Source organism: Chiroxiphia lanceolata, chromosome 2 (assembly GCF_009829145.1).
Source record: "Chiroxiphia lanceolata isolate bChiLan1 chromosome 2, bChiLan1.pri, whole genome shotgun sequence".
In the NCBI taxonomy this organism is placed as follows: domain Eukaryota; kingdom Metazoa; phylum Chordata; class Aves; order Passeriformes; family Pipridae; genus Chiroxiphia; species Chiroxiphia lanceolata.
In genome coordinates this window covers 88,252,664-88,265,883 of record NC_045638.1, presented here as the reverse complement: position 1 = coordinate 88,265,883, position 13,220 = coordinate 88,252,664, and the positions used below count along the sequence as shown (strand labels likewise).

At 38.7% G+C, this 13,220-nt stretch overlaps 1 protein-coding gene across 8 annotated transcripts in view; it reads right to left on the bottom strand.

Moving 5' to 3' along the window:
• TENM4 (teneurin transmembrane protein 4) overlaps positions 1-13,220 on the bottom strand; it is a 601,078-nt gene that overhangs the window by 353,995 nt on the left and 233,863 nt on the right. The window lies entirely within an intron of this gene.

Sequence of the window (13,220 nt, the reverse complement as noted above, 5' to 3'; positions counted from 1 at the left end):
GTACTTCAAGTTTATTAAATGCAACAGAAAAAAAAGTCAATGATTTGCATCAAGATAGTAAAATATGTTTTTTAATATCTAAACTGGTTTATGAGGAAAAAAAATGATAAAACCCACAAACCAAACATTGAAAATCTGTAATTATGGGCTGAGCTTCTAAGGAACTGAGTCCTCCTGACTGCTAAGGAACAGAAGTCGAGTCTCTAAATGCCACCTCAGGAAATTTTATTTACCAGCAGCATTTAAAAACATAAAGGAAGAGGTTAAGAAAGAATCTATCAGTTATTGGTCTTTTTCATAGGAAATACATATGGCAATGTATGGCAAGGACTGAATCACATTCTGGTGTCATTTCTCTCTTGAAAGTCTAACCCCTGAATGTACTAATGAAATCTTACTCCTCCATGATTCAGACCCCAGCCTTGGTACAGATGTTGTGCCCTGGATTTCAGAGGATCATAGAATCCTAGAAGGGTCTGGGTTGGAAGGACCCTTCAAGATCATCTAGCTCCAGCCCCCCTGACACAGGCAGGGACACCTTCCACTAGACCAGGTTGCTCCAAGTCCCAGTCAACCCGGCCTTGAACACTTCCAGGGATGGGGCAGCCACAGCTTCTCTAAACAATCTGTGGCAATGCCTCACCATCCTCACAGTAAAGAATTTCTTTCTAATATCTAATCTACACCTGCCCTCACACAGCTATGATGCAGTAGCTGAGGATGGATGTGCTGTGAGCTTTGCAGGTTGGTTTAAAGGGATGCGGTGTAATGTGGCATTTGTGGGTTTCAAAATATGAATGTTTGAAGGATAGAAGACTCTTGGCACAGGTTCTGAAAACCTACAAATCATAATTCTAATGCTGAAGCCTGAAGACAACATTTTATTAGCAATTGCTTACTTGACAAAGTGTCTGACACAAACAAAAGTAAACAAATACTGGAGTTGAAGAGAGATTATGGGAAGGAACAAGAGCTGCAGGAAGGTTGTGAGATACACCTGCAGCTGGGCAAAGCAAAGGAGGATTACACTCTTGGTAGTCTCATGGGGATAAACCATGACACACTCCTATTTCTGCAATTCTGATTTTGCTAAAACTGCTAACTGGGTTTTAGTCCTTTTAACCTCCAAAATGAACTTTGCAATGATAGACCCCAATTCCAACACCTTGTACAGTTCCTGTGGGATTCTTTCCTGGAAATGAAGACACTACTATATATTAAAAAAAAATCCACTTCATTCTCTTACAGTTTATTCCACTGATGGTGGCAGACCAAGTTCACACTTTCTATTTGTCAGCAAAATGCATAGAAATTATCAAACACTGATGGGAGGATGAGGGGAAAAGGAGTGTCTTATAACTGAGCTTTACTTAAATCATTCCCAGAGATTTGAGCACCACTTGGATTATGTTTTAATATATTTTTAATATGTTTTTTATTTAATATGTTTTTAAACTCACTGAACTCAGTGACTTAAAATCAGTCATGTAAATTCAACAGAGCGAATGCAAATGGGATTACTCACCGGCCAAAACTGACACATGTTAAATGTTTTGCAGACCAAATACACAAAAAGTAAGGCCTGAATGTAAAAGCCGTAGTGAAGGAAATTGTGTTATGCTAAGGACCAGTAGTAGCATGCAAGAGATCTACCAAATATTGGTATATATTTTTTTGCATTGAATGAAACATATTGGTGCTTTCACACTGGAGAGAGCTAAAAGAAATAGAGCATCTGATTGCTTTTCAGTGCACTGTCTTCTTCTCTTAAAAAAAAAGAAAAGTCCTTTTTGACTTGAAAAATTGTGACTTTTTTGCACTTGTTATTGAACCAATTTGTCTGCTTTATAGCATCTTTTTTTGTGTGTGAAATCCTGAGAAGGACCAGGTTTGTCATACTTTTGAATAAAACACCTTAAAACAAGCTCCTTCACAACAGCCCTGTAGTAACAGCTGTTATAATGAATACTAAAATTGTGGTTTATTGTCATGGGGGATGGAGATAGCAAAATGTGAGCAAGAAGCAGTTACTCTATAAGAAAGTAATGAGGAAAGGTGGCTTCTATCTGTTTCTGAGCATTGTAGCAATTCCTACTGAGGGGTAGTAATTTAAAACCCCTCTACCAGGAGAGGCACGTGTGCCAAGATAACCTTTCTGCACAGTTAGAGCCACAAGGTACAAGCGGGGTCTGTAATTACCATTAGTAACCTTGCAACTTAGGAAATGACAAAAAACCATGAGGAAATTGACTGAATTCCCACCAGATGAAGAGATTTCTTTTTGTAAAGAAAGGTGCTGAAAAACTGAAATTCCTCCTACAGTTCATCAAAAATAGCCCTGTAAATTTGCACCGTCCGCATGTACATTCCTCTGTAACAGTGTTTCTATTCCCAATTCATTCATATCTTTACAAATTTAGCTCTTCTCAACTTTTTATTTCTCTCTCCCTCACCACTTGGCTTGACTTTCCAACTAGAAAGGTCACCTCTCAAAAACATAGTGAAGTGGTTTTATTTTTTTAATTTTTTTTAAAGAAGGAACTGTTGCATTTAACTGACTTAAGTAAGTTTCCAGGACTTCTCCATGGACATGCAGTTCTTGTCATCTGAGTTTTATGGCCCAATTCCCAGATGGTTTAGATACCTTACTTTCAATGGAGTTGTGTTGTCAGGGAATTTGCCTCATAACATTTCTGTGATAGATTATTATTTTTTATCTGCTACTTCTTGTATCTAGATTTCACTTCTGCTGCAATTTCATCTGTGCCATCAACACCTCACGTTTTTCCTGACTTCTCTGGCCCACGGCGGATACAAAGAATCACACTCGTCTCAGTTACATACTCAACCACCAATTTCTTTCCGTCTTTAGCTCATGATTGCTCCTCATAATTTTAAAAGCTTCCATAAACTTACTGGACTGGATGTAAAAAAACCCAAGGCTTCTAATAATGTTCCTTTCGATCCCTGTGCTCCTTTTCCCTCCATAGAAGCACAAAACCCTCCCACTCTGAACCATTTCTATTTGGAAAGGGCTTTCTTGTCCTATAATGCAGTGTTTTTGTCTCTTTTTGATTCTTTCATCATTCCTGCTGTCTGCCAATTTCATTTTTTTTCCATTTTTTTAATTTTTTTTTTTTTTTTTAAGGCCAGTTAATGTCAATAGCCATTCTTATTTTTGTTAGCCCTCTGGGTATGCAATCCCAGCAGGACCACAAGCTGATCTGGGGTGCAGTTCACAACAGAAACATCCTTCAAGCTTTACTTATTCTACTCAGAAAAATCCCACTGACCCCAGAAAGGGTTACTCACATGTAAAGACATATAAAATCAGACTACTTGAAAAAGTTATATTTTTCAGAGATGTTGGACTTGTCTCGCATCCTTGCATATATGTCAAGGAATGGAACAAAAAAATCAGCTTTCTAGTTCTGGTGCGGTAGTGCAGCAAATACAGTGCTTATTTGCAGCTCTTTGTGTTCTGCTTTTGCTTTGGTTGGCTCCCAAATAATCCTTTTTATGATGTTTTATCCTTTATATCTATCCTCCTTATTCTCAGTTCTGTTGCTTTTTGTTGCTCTTTGGAGCTTTGATTAACCACACCGTCTTTGTGCTGCAGAATCGCACTCAATGAATGGCAAGGGGGATGATTTATTTTCTGAGTCACTGCTCAAAAGACAAACTTGCATCAATCAAAATCCAGACAAGAGAGTGTGACACCACAAAGCGATATGCTAGGACGTGCTTACAGCAAAAAGGACAGGTGGTCTTTTATAGCTGACTTACATTGCAGGTCACTAATCACAGAGATTAGCAGCAAGGTGATAGACAGCACCTGTTCTGGAAGGCAGCATGTCATATCATCCAATTTTCTGTCAAAATGTGAGGGTTTATATAGAAAAGATAGCTTTATGTGTTTCCCATATAGTTACAGTAACAGGGCGATGAGAAAACTGGAAGAGTAAAATATCTTGACTCCATGAAAACGTGAGCATGAATTCTGGTGGGTTGATTCCACCTCCACCTTTGTGCTGGAAGAAGCAAAGTGACTTCCCATAGGCATCTGTTTTCCTCTGCAAGACTCTCTATGCAAAAATAGCATCATCTTCCTTGGTAGGGCCTGCTTTTTGTCTTCTTAAACTAGATTTTCTCATTTCATTGCTTAGGGCAATATTTTTCTGTATTTTTTATTGCTGCTGCCCTCTGTAGAATGAGCAAAGCCATAGAATACTGAGAGGTAGCTGAGTTTTATTTTCCCTCCTTTGAGCTCCACAAATCAAAACATTAACTAATACCTAATGCTGGTAAGTAGTGAGCAAGTATTGTTTCCTTCACTTTATAGAGGAAGATATGAGCCATGTGAAATCAAACTGAATTGCTTAAGATGGTACAAGCAGACAGCAGCACAACTGAGAGCAAACTCTTGATGTCCCAGGCTGAGTCTGATACTGAGCCCTGGGTTTTTTTGAGAACTAAGTCACATAAGCACAGTAGAATACTTAATTAAAAAAGTCTTGGCCAATGTTCATCTGAAATCTTTGTTGGAGAAGAGCAGCATGAACCTCAGGTATTATTAACAAGATTCTGTTTCATGTTTGGATAGTGTCCTTCAGTCAGAAGAACTGTGGAGCATGTACAATTGCAGTTGTGTCTGACCAGTGAAATCCCATGGTGAACGATGAAAACCCCACTCAGAGTCAAAAGAGAAACAGATTTTCACCTTGCTGTATAATAACCTTGAAGGTACCAACAGATATTGGGGCCAGACCAGCAATGTTATTTGGGAAATTAAACTTAGGATTCTAAGCTGCAACCAAAGATGTTGTCAGTTCAGATGATTAAATGACTTTGTATCTGTGGTTATGAATATCCTACACCAAGTTAGGTCATCGCCTGGTGTTTTACACTTTATTGGAAAGAGTGCAGTCCACTGCAACAGTCCCACCACACTTCCGTGAGGATGCAAGTGCCTTGTTTGAGGCTCCATATTCTAACTTCATAGAGTCATAGAAAGTCTTGTGTTGGAAGGGACCTTAAAGATCATCTAGTTTCAAGCCCTCTGCCATAGGCAGGGACACCTCCCGCTAGTTCATGTTGCTCAGAGCCACATCCAGACTGACCTTGACAAAACCCGGCCTTTTTTACACAAAATGTTGAACCTGGGAAGTTTTATATGATAATTTTCATTTGTCCAGAATTATCTGTGATATTGCCTCCCATTCCACACCTGGTCTAAAACACAAAGCTGGCATAAATGTAGTGGTGAATGTTATGATGCATTCAGAAAATGCTTAGGCATGTACTCAGGTCTGATTCAAATCAAGTTTGTATTGCCCAGTGATCAGAGTCAGCAATGATCTGATTTTAATAAATACATAACCGTGACTTAAACAGTGTTTCTGGGAAGTTCTTCTAAATAACATAAAGGACTCCTGTGCTTTTTATTAAACTTTAAGCTTCAGATTTATAACAGAGGTTCAAATCCCACAAGGTCTTTGTAGGAAATAAATTAAGCTATAGGTACAACATCCTCTCACATTTTTGGCAAAGGCTTTGGAAAGAAGCAGGCACAAGAGAGGAAAAGGAACAGTTGAATTAATACTACTTGGCTTCAACTCAGTGGTCAAAGAAAGTAACCAAACCTCCCTTTTCTGGTCTTAACCACTAAACCTTTCTTCTACTTGCTAGGCACTTGGTAATGTCCTGTCCAAAAGATGTGGTTTGTGACCTTTTTGTGAATAAATGTAAACCTGCAAGGAGCTGGAGGTCCAGGAAAGTTTGAAACAGCGGTTGAGCTTTGAAGTATGGTGGAAAAGCGTGAAGGAGGCTGGAATGCAATTATCTCAATTATTTTTGGTTTGCAAAGCCCTAAGTCTTCTTTCATGGGCTGGAGCCTTTAACCTGTGCTAGGGGAAGATTCTGGAGCCAGAAATTAACAAAGCTTTGGAATAGTTTTTGACTAATATAAGCAGTTTGCAGCTGCAATCATCAGAACCCTACTCTATCTTCCCCTAAAATGGAAATTACTTTTGAAACAATCTTTGTTTTATATTGAAATTTTCATTATGAGTCTATTAACCATTCTTGGATGAAGTGCATTTTCTTCAGAATCTCAATTTAATAGATAATGCATAAAGGTATTTAAATAATAAATGCCAGAAGAGACAGTCCTGACCATGTAGGCTGTTTCAGGTTCAGCCTGGAAGTTTTTCCTGATTCCCTATGTCAGACTATGTCATACACTATGTGTATGATGTGCCAAACATCCAAAACCTCTGTGAAATCAGCCTGTTTATCAGCAAATCTCAGAGTGAGAAATAACTGGTGACACAGAATGCAGGTAGTCACTGAAAGCATTCCCATACTTCCTCTATCATGCACTATCCTATCTGCTAATTTGGGCTCTTATCTGGGATACAGAGGGCTAAATTTTAAGTCTTTAATCTGAATCAGACAGGATGTGGTTTTGACTGTGTCTCAAGCATCCTAGGTGAAAGCCCTCAGCACACGTTTCCTTAATTTGCTTGGGAGAATCTTTTCTTTTTCTTCCAGAAAAGGAAAACAGACTATGGGGGTTTGCTTTTTTTTTTTTTTTTTTTTTTTTTTTGGTAAAGCAACAAAATACATTTGATAATCTAGTCATAGAACTGTAGAATGGATACTATGACAACAAAGAAGGTGTCTTTTTGTTGGAAGGGACATTAAAGATCCTGTAGTTTCAACCCCCTGCAATGAGCAGGGACACCTTCCACTAGACCACATTGCTTGAAGGCTTTTCCAGTCTGGCCTTGAACACTTCCAGGGGTAGGGCACCTGCAATTTCCCTTGGCAACCAGTACCAGTGTCTCATCTCCTAGACAGTAAGAAAAGGTTGGTAAAGGGCTTGCTCAGGGTGCTAATTTTTGTACCCACTCTTGGGTAAGCTTTGTGTCTGATTCTCATTGTTCTGTTGTGGCTTTCAGGAAACCTTTGTAATAGAATGGTGACCCATATGAAAATGTGGCAAGAATTCCAAGACAATTACCATACACACCTTGTGCCATTCAACCTCTTTATTCCACAACTAGGTAGGTGAACTGCCACATGTAGATACACTATCTCTGTATTCCTGCTTTTCTTGTCATATACTGAACAAGGAAACTATCCATCTTTATTACCCCTGCATGGACTGGATGCAGTCAATTTGGAAGAGAAGAAGGAGAAAGTGGTTGTGAATGGTGATTTATTGATTAAGGTTGGACCTTCTCCTCCATATGCTTCAAGAAATTTCTTTGCAGGACCACCAGGTTTGGCAGTCCTTCATAAACCTGTCGTCTGAGAGTTTGCCTAATCCCATTTGACTCTTAAATACTTTTGGCCTTTGCAACATCCTGTGAATAGCCCCCCAATGCGATTATGTGTTGTGTGAAGAAGTACGTGTCTCCTTTAAAGTTGCTGTTTACAGTCTTGTCTTTTGTGGGGATATTGACGAGCCTTCAGCCTTTTCCATAAGAAAGAAGTCTTTGAACTCAAACCCACTCTCAGATGTAATTTATTTTTTACTATTATGCACTATTTCTGGTCCCACTGAAGAGAAGTGAATGGAGGCTCTTTTAGGAAAGAAAGTATGTCTGCCTTTTCTCCCTGTGGCCACCACCGCAGGCTCTAATACTGCCTCTAAAAACATTGATGCAATCAGCTACAGGAAAATGAAGAGAAACCTGTTGGTAGCTAAAGTTCAAAGAGTAAAGCTTGCCATGTTTCTGTATGCCTCAGTAAAACTATCACGTTGGTGTGCACCACCTGTGTGAAACAGAGTTCAGAGCATCTCCTGTTCTACAGCCTTCGGATGCAGCCTGAGGTCCTGGGGTCTGAGCAGCTCGCAGGGTGACAGCTTGAACTGAAGGAGACCTGCAACGTGAAACTTGCAAGATCTGAATTCCCCACCTCCCACCCCCCTTTTTGCTGGCTTGGCTGTGAAAACAATAGAATAATAGTTTACGCTTGCATTGGCTTTCACTACTGCTATCGAATGGCAGGGGATGTCATAGGCTCAACTGAATTTGGAGGAATACACTCAGCTACACTCAAAAAGCATTTCTAGGGACAGATTTATTTTGTATCTACCTATTTATTAACACTATTTATATAGACACTCTGCAGAACAGCATGATGGAAAACTTCCTGCAGCAGAGGGAAGCTCACACCTAACCAAGCAGGACACACAGCATAGGGAAAAAAGTATTACCATCCTTCTTCTGCAGGCAAAGTCAACCATCTTATTCAGTTCCTTGGATTCAAGTAACTAACACAGAAAACTCCTGCAGGATTAGTCACAAGGCCAACCTGTTCTTGTCTTACTACAGTATCATGTTAAAAATTGTCCCTGCTCTTGTCACAGACGTTGTAATAATGCGTAATCTGTCCTGGCTTTCATTCAGCAGGGAGAGAAACCAACCTGTTTTCTTGTTCTGATAAAATCCCCCAAAGGGTCAAACTTCAAACTGAGGTTATTAAAACAGGAGTTATCTGAAAAAAGACTGCAAAGGCCCATGAATTGATTTATTTTAGGACTTCTATGTAAGATAATCAGAGTGCACTGAGAGATGCTAAGGATTGATTAATCAGCGTAACCCCTACCGTGTCCAGAGCTTAACTTTCAATGACACATCAAGCTTGTGCAGTAGGAAGGGTATTTTTCTTAGGTAAAATGCCTATGGAGGAAAAATAGAGAGATGAAAATAGTAAATTAGAAATAGAAAATGTTGCTTTTTTTCTGAAACAAAGGGAGAGACCTTAGAGCTCATTTCAGTATCTAAAGGGGTTACAAGAGAGCTGGGGAGGGGCTTTTGACAAGGATAAGTAGTGATAGGACAAGGGGGAATGACTTCAGACTGACAGAGGGCAGGTTTAGATTAGATATTAGAAAGAAATTCTTTACTGTGTAAATGGTGAAGCACTGGTACAGGTTACCCAGAGAAACTATGGATGTCCTATCTGTGGAAGTGTTCAAGGCCGGGTTGGGTGGGGCTTTGAGCAATCTAGTTCAGTGGAAAGTGTCCCTGCCCATTAGATGATCTTGAATGTCCCTTCCAATCCAAACTCTTCAATGATTCCATGATTCTATGACCTTCCAAACCAGAAATTAATACGCTCTTACAGATACACAAATGCTGCTTGACTGCAAGGTGCATTAAAGAGGGAGCATACTAAGGTTATAATAACTGATACTGTAGCTCAGAGGAAAATATATAACATTACATTTATTCTATTGTTGCAAATTACTGCCTTTCTACTTGACCAAAGGTATCAGAAAAATAGCAGGGTTTATTTTTATTTACTTTTCATTTTTAGCACATGGTAAAAACTCAGAAGGTAAAATTTGTATTCTGTTTTTGTGCTTTGTGCACCTACATGGCAGGATGATCAGGCAGGGTGATAAGTCAAATTTGTGTCACCTAACTGTGGATATCAGTCCTTCAAATATCTACAGCCAAACTACTCACAACTGATTCCTTCTACAAACAATGAAGAAAAAAGAGTAATTTCTAGGGCAAAATTCATATAAAAATTAATTTAGACAATTATTACAGTCATGGATAAATTATTTTTATCTGGAAATGACTCCTTCTCCTTATGGATACCAAGGGGACCCCTAGGCTGACTGATTCAGGGCTAGAAGTCTAAATTTGGTTGCATTCACCACACAGTGAAGTTATTCATTTGTGTTGCTGCATGTTTGTGATTTCTTGCTGATTTAGCCATTCAAAGAGATACATTTGCATCTCCCCCACGTTACAGGCAGAACAGGGAAGTGATCTGATCAAATAATGCAAGAAGTCAGTGACAGAGACTACACAAACGCCAGTTCCTGTTTGGACATCAGAAGCTTGTTTAGAGTTCTTGGATTTTGTGCCAGTATTTCTGAAAACCAAGTATTTTTCATATATTTCAATAGATAAAATGCTAGGTAAGAGATTAAGTTGTTTATCCAAGTCCAAACTGGAAAATAAAGTCTGCACTGTTGGTATTAAGATCACTAATTTAGTGACTAAGTGATAAATCTTTTGGTTTGCCATACGAAAACATCTTGTACGTGACTTCCTGTGGCAAAACAGAATGACTTATTAAATCATTCTTATAAGACCATGTTTTTATATCATTTAACAAAATGAGTGGAAAGGCTCACTGTTTTGCTGAAGAAAAGCTTTGCTACCATGCTAAGGAAATCAGCTTCAAGAATATTCAGCAAAAAGACATTGGGAAGAAAAGGAAAAAGCAAATGAAGGAGCTGGGGAGGGGAGAAGGCAATTGAGGATGTAAATGGCTTTTCTTAGTCATACCTTTAATGACTAGCTAGACCAAAGATTAGAAGTAATTGAACTAGCTCTCAGTCAACAAAAGATGCAAATAGATTGTAAAGCAGAGTGGGATTACATTAGTTTACACTAAACCAAGAGTAATTAGTGTTTGTGCAGTGCTTAAAAAGCAGAAAGTGCTGTATAAATGTTAATTATTACTATTTGTTTCAAATAGATGCAACAAACACAATCTTTCACATGCAAAACTCATTAACAGGTTCCATCATTTGACTGAGACTCATTAGAGCACATTTGGAAAAACACAAGGCATCTTATTCAGTGGGTATCTCTGAATTATGAATGCTTCATTTGAAGTCATAGGTGACTGCCTATCTCTGGAAAATGAAAAAAACCCACCCAAACCCAAAGCACCAAATTCAGCATCTCCACTCAGCTCAAAAGACAAGAGAATTTAAGAGAAGAAGGCCATGAGTTTCAGATTACAAGTAAATCATCTTCATTTTGGACCATCCAATAAATACTGAGATGAAGAGATAGTTATGTCTACTTTTGAGGTGCAAGAGCCTGGGAAACAGCACTAGTTTCTATTATGCCCTGCTGTACTACTAATTTATTGTGTGATCCTGCACAAGGCATTTAACCTTTTGGGCCCTTTTTATGAAAAACAGATATAGCCATTCTTAGCTGTTTCACAGCCAAGTAAAAGGTCTTTTTTGATGCTTTTAAGTATGTCATTTCAATAAATAATTTATGAGACATATCAGTACTAAGAAGATATCTGAGAGAGTCTAGGAGTCTAACAAGAAACTTATGAGGTGAGATCATACACTTTCAGGATGGATCCTGGGCCAAGACATGCTAATGATTTGCAAAGATTATTAGGCTCGCTGGAATCATGGACATAAAAGAACCCTAAAGTAAAATGCTTATCTGCTTTCTTGCAATAAATTCTTGACCCAATTTCCTTCCTACCTGGCAGAGAAGAATGATGAATAGCAGAGGTCCAACCACTTGTAAGTTTTAAAAGTCACAAAGGATAATTCAATTACAAAAAGTAATTTGTATGAAAGAAATATTTTGCCAGGATATGAGCTAATAAAAACCTATATTTAAGTTCATGATTTTCAAAGTAGTATACAAATGTTAATTTATTAGCAATTATGCCTGTAAAGGAAGCAGTACAGATGGAGACAGAGGAGACAGCAACATCCTCTGTCGTGAGCTTCTGAAGCCAAATGTCTCATTGTACTTATCGTTGCCCAAGTGAAGCTGGATCAATGCTTGCATCTGTTGGATGCAGAAATCTGCAGGAAATCCAATTGCCAAGAATCCTTTAAACATAAGTTTGTTTTCACCAAAGTTCAGGCTCCTGGGTTTGAAAATGTCAGCCTCGGTAGAGGAACAGTTCCACGTTTCAATGTTTCTGATGACAAACCCTGCTTGAGATGTTCCCTCCTGCTAGGGCTCAGCCACCCTGCTGCTTCCTGCCTCCCCGGGGAAACTGATGCAGCTGTTCATAAAACCACACCATAAGCAGATCAGGGAAATTGTCTGTAAACTAAAAGAAAAAGAGCTCTTATCTGCAAAATCCTTATTTTTAATTTTTTTTAGTCTCCCCAACTTTATTCAAGCTAGATTAATATCAATCTGGTTTCACAATTAGATGCAAGGCTCAGGCGAGAGGGCAATACCCTGGGGTGAAAAGGAAAATAGATTGGGATACTCTTTTCTATCATCTAAATTGGAAGAAGGAGGTGTTTCCACTTAAGGTTGCAATAACTTGCCTGATCTAAAAATCTGTATTTGTAATCAGTTTTCAAGCAGTAGAATTGGAGGTTTCTAATAGCCCTTCTGCTACAGCTTTGCCAGCTCTTGCCCCTACCACACATGGGCAGGTGTACATTTTGTGACTCTGAGAGATAGTATCACTCCATTTCTTGCCAAGAGAGCTGATGCTGCTTCATGGAAGCTGCTTTGCTGAAAGCCCCTGAACCGTGTCCACACCTCATCTATTCCTTCTAGATTACAGATGAAGTTTCTCTGCCTTTAATTGCAATTTCTGTTAAGACTTTATCCTCTCTGCCATGTCTTTACCACATTGCTTTTAAGAAAAGTTGAAAACTGTTGTAAGCAAACCAATCAAATGCAGTCAGTATCTTTTTCCTCTTCTTCTTCCCTTTTCTTCCTTCTTTTTCTTCCCTTTTCTTCCTCCTTCTTCCCTTTTGTTTCTTTTTTTTTCCTTCCCTTTTATTTCACTAGCAATTATTGGTATCCGGTGTAGGATAAATGAATCTTAAAAAAAAATCAGATATTTCTTACTGCTTTGTAGCTTTTTGCTTTTTAAATCATGCTGTCTATAAGCTATGTTTTAAGATATTCTATGAATCACTATTTTTCTCCTATATTTCTGACCAGTTGTGTCATCTCCTGACTGGCACTGGGTTTTACACCAGCATGGCTTCTGTGAACTGTGCATCTGATCCAAAGTCTTTAAATTATATGGAAGTATTTTCCATTCATTTGACCTGGGGAGTAAAATAGGGCTTCATAAGCTCAGCTCCCTGTACAAAAGCTTTTAACGTTCACATTTATGGTATGTGCTGCACTGCATCATATTTCAGCCTTCAAAAATGTCAGTGCTGAGGATGAAAAGGAATGAAATTAAGAAATTGGAGTCTTTTGGAAATCTGCTTCCCAGAGTGAGTCAAAATGAAACTACAAAGAAAAATATAAGAAAGCACATTGACAATTTTTTCAGATGTAACCTGTGACCTTGGGAACCTCTGATTTGCCCCTGAGGACCCTCAAGGGGCCCCTGATGGGGCAGGTTTTTCTCCAAAATTAGGCTCCTTTCCAGCATTATAAGCATTTCACCTTTTGCAATTAAAGCATTTTCGAAATTTTCATTCTATAATTATA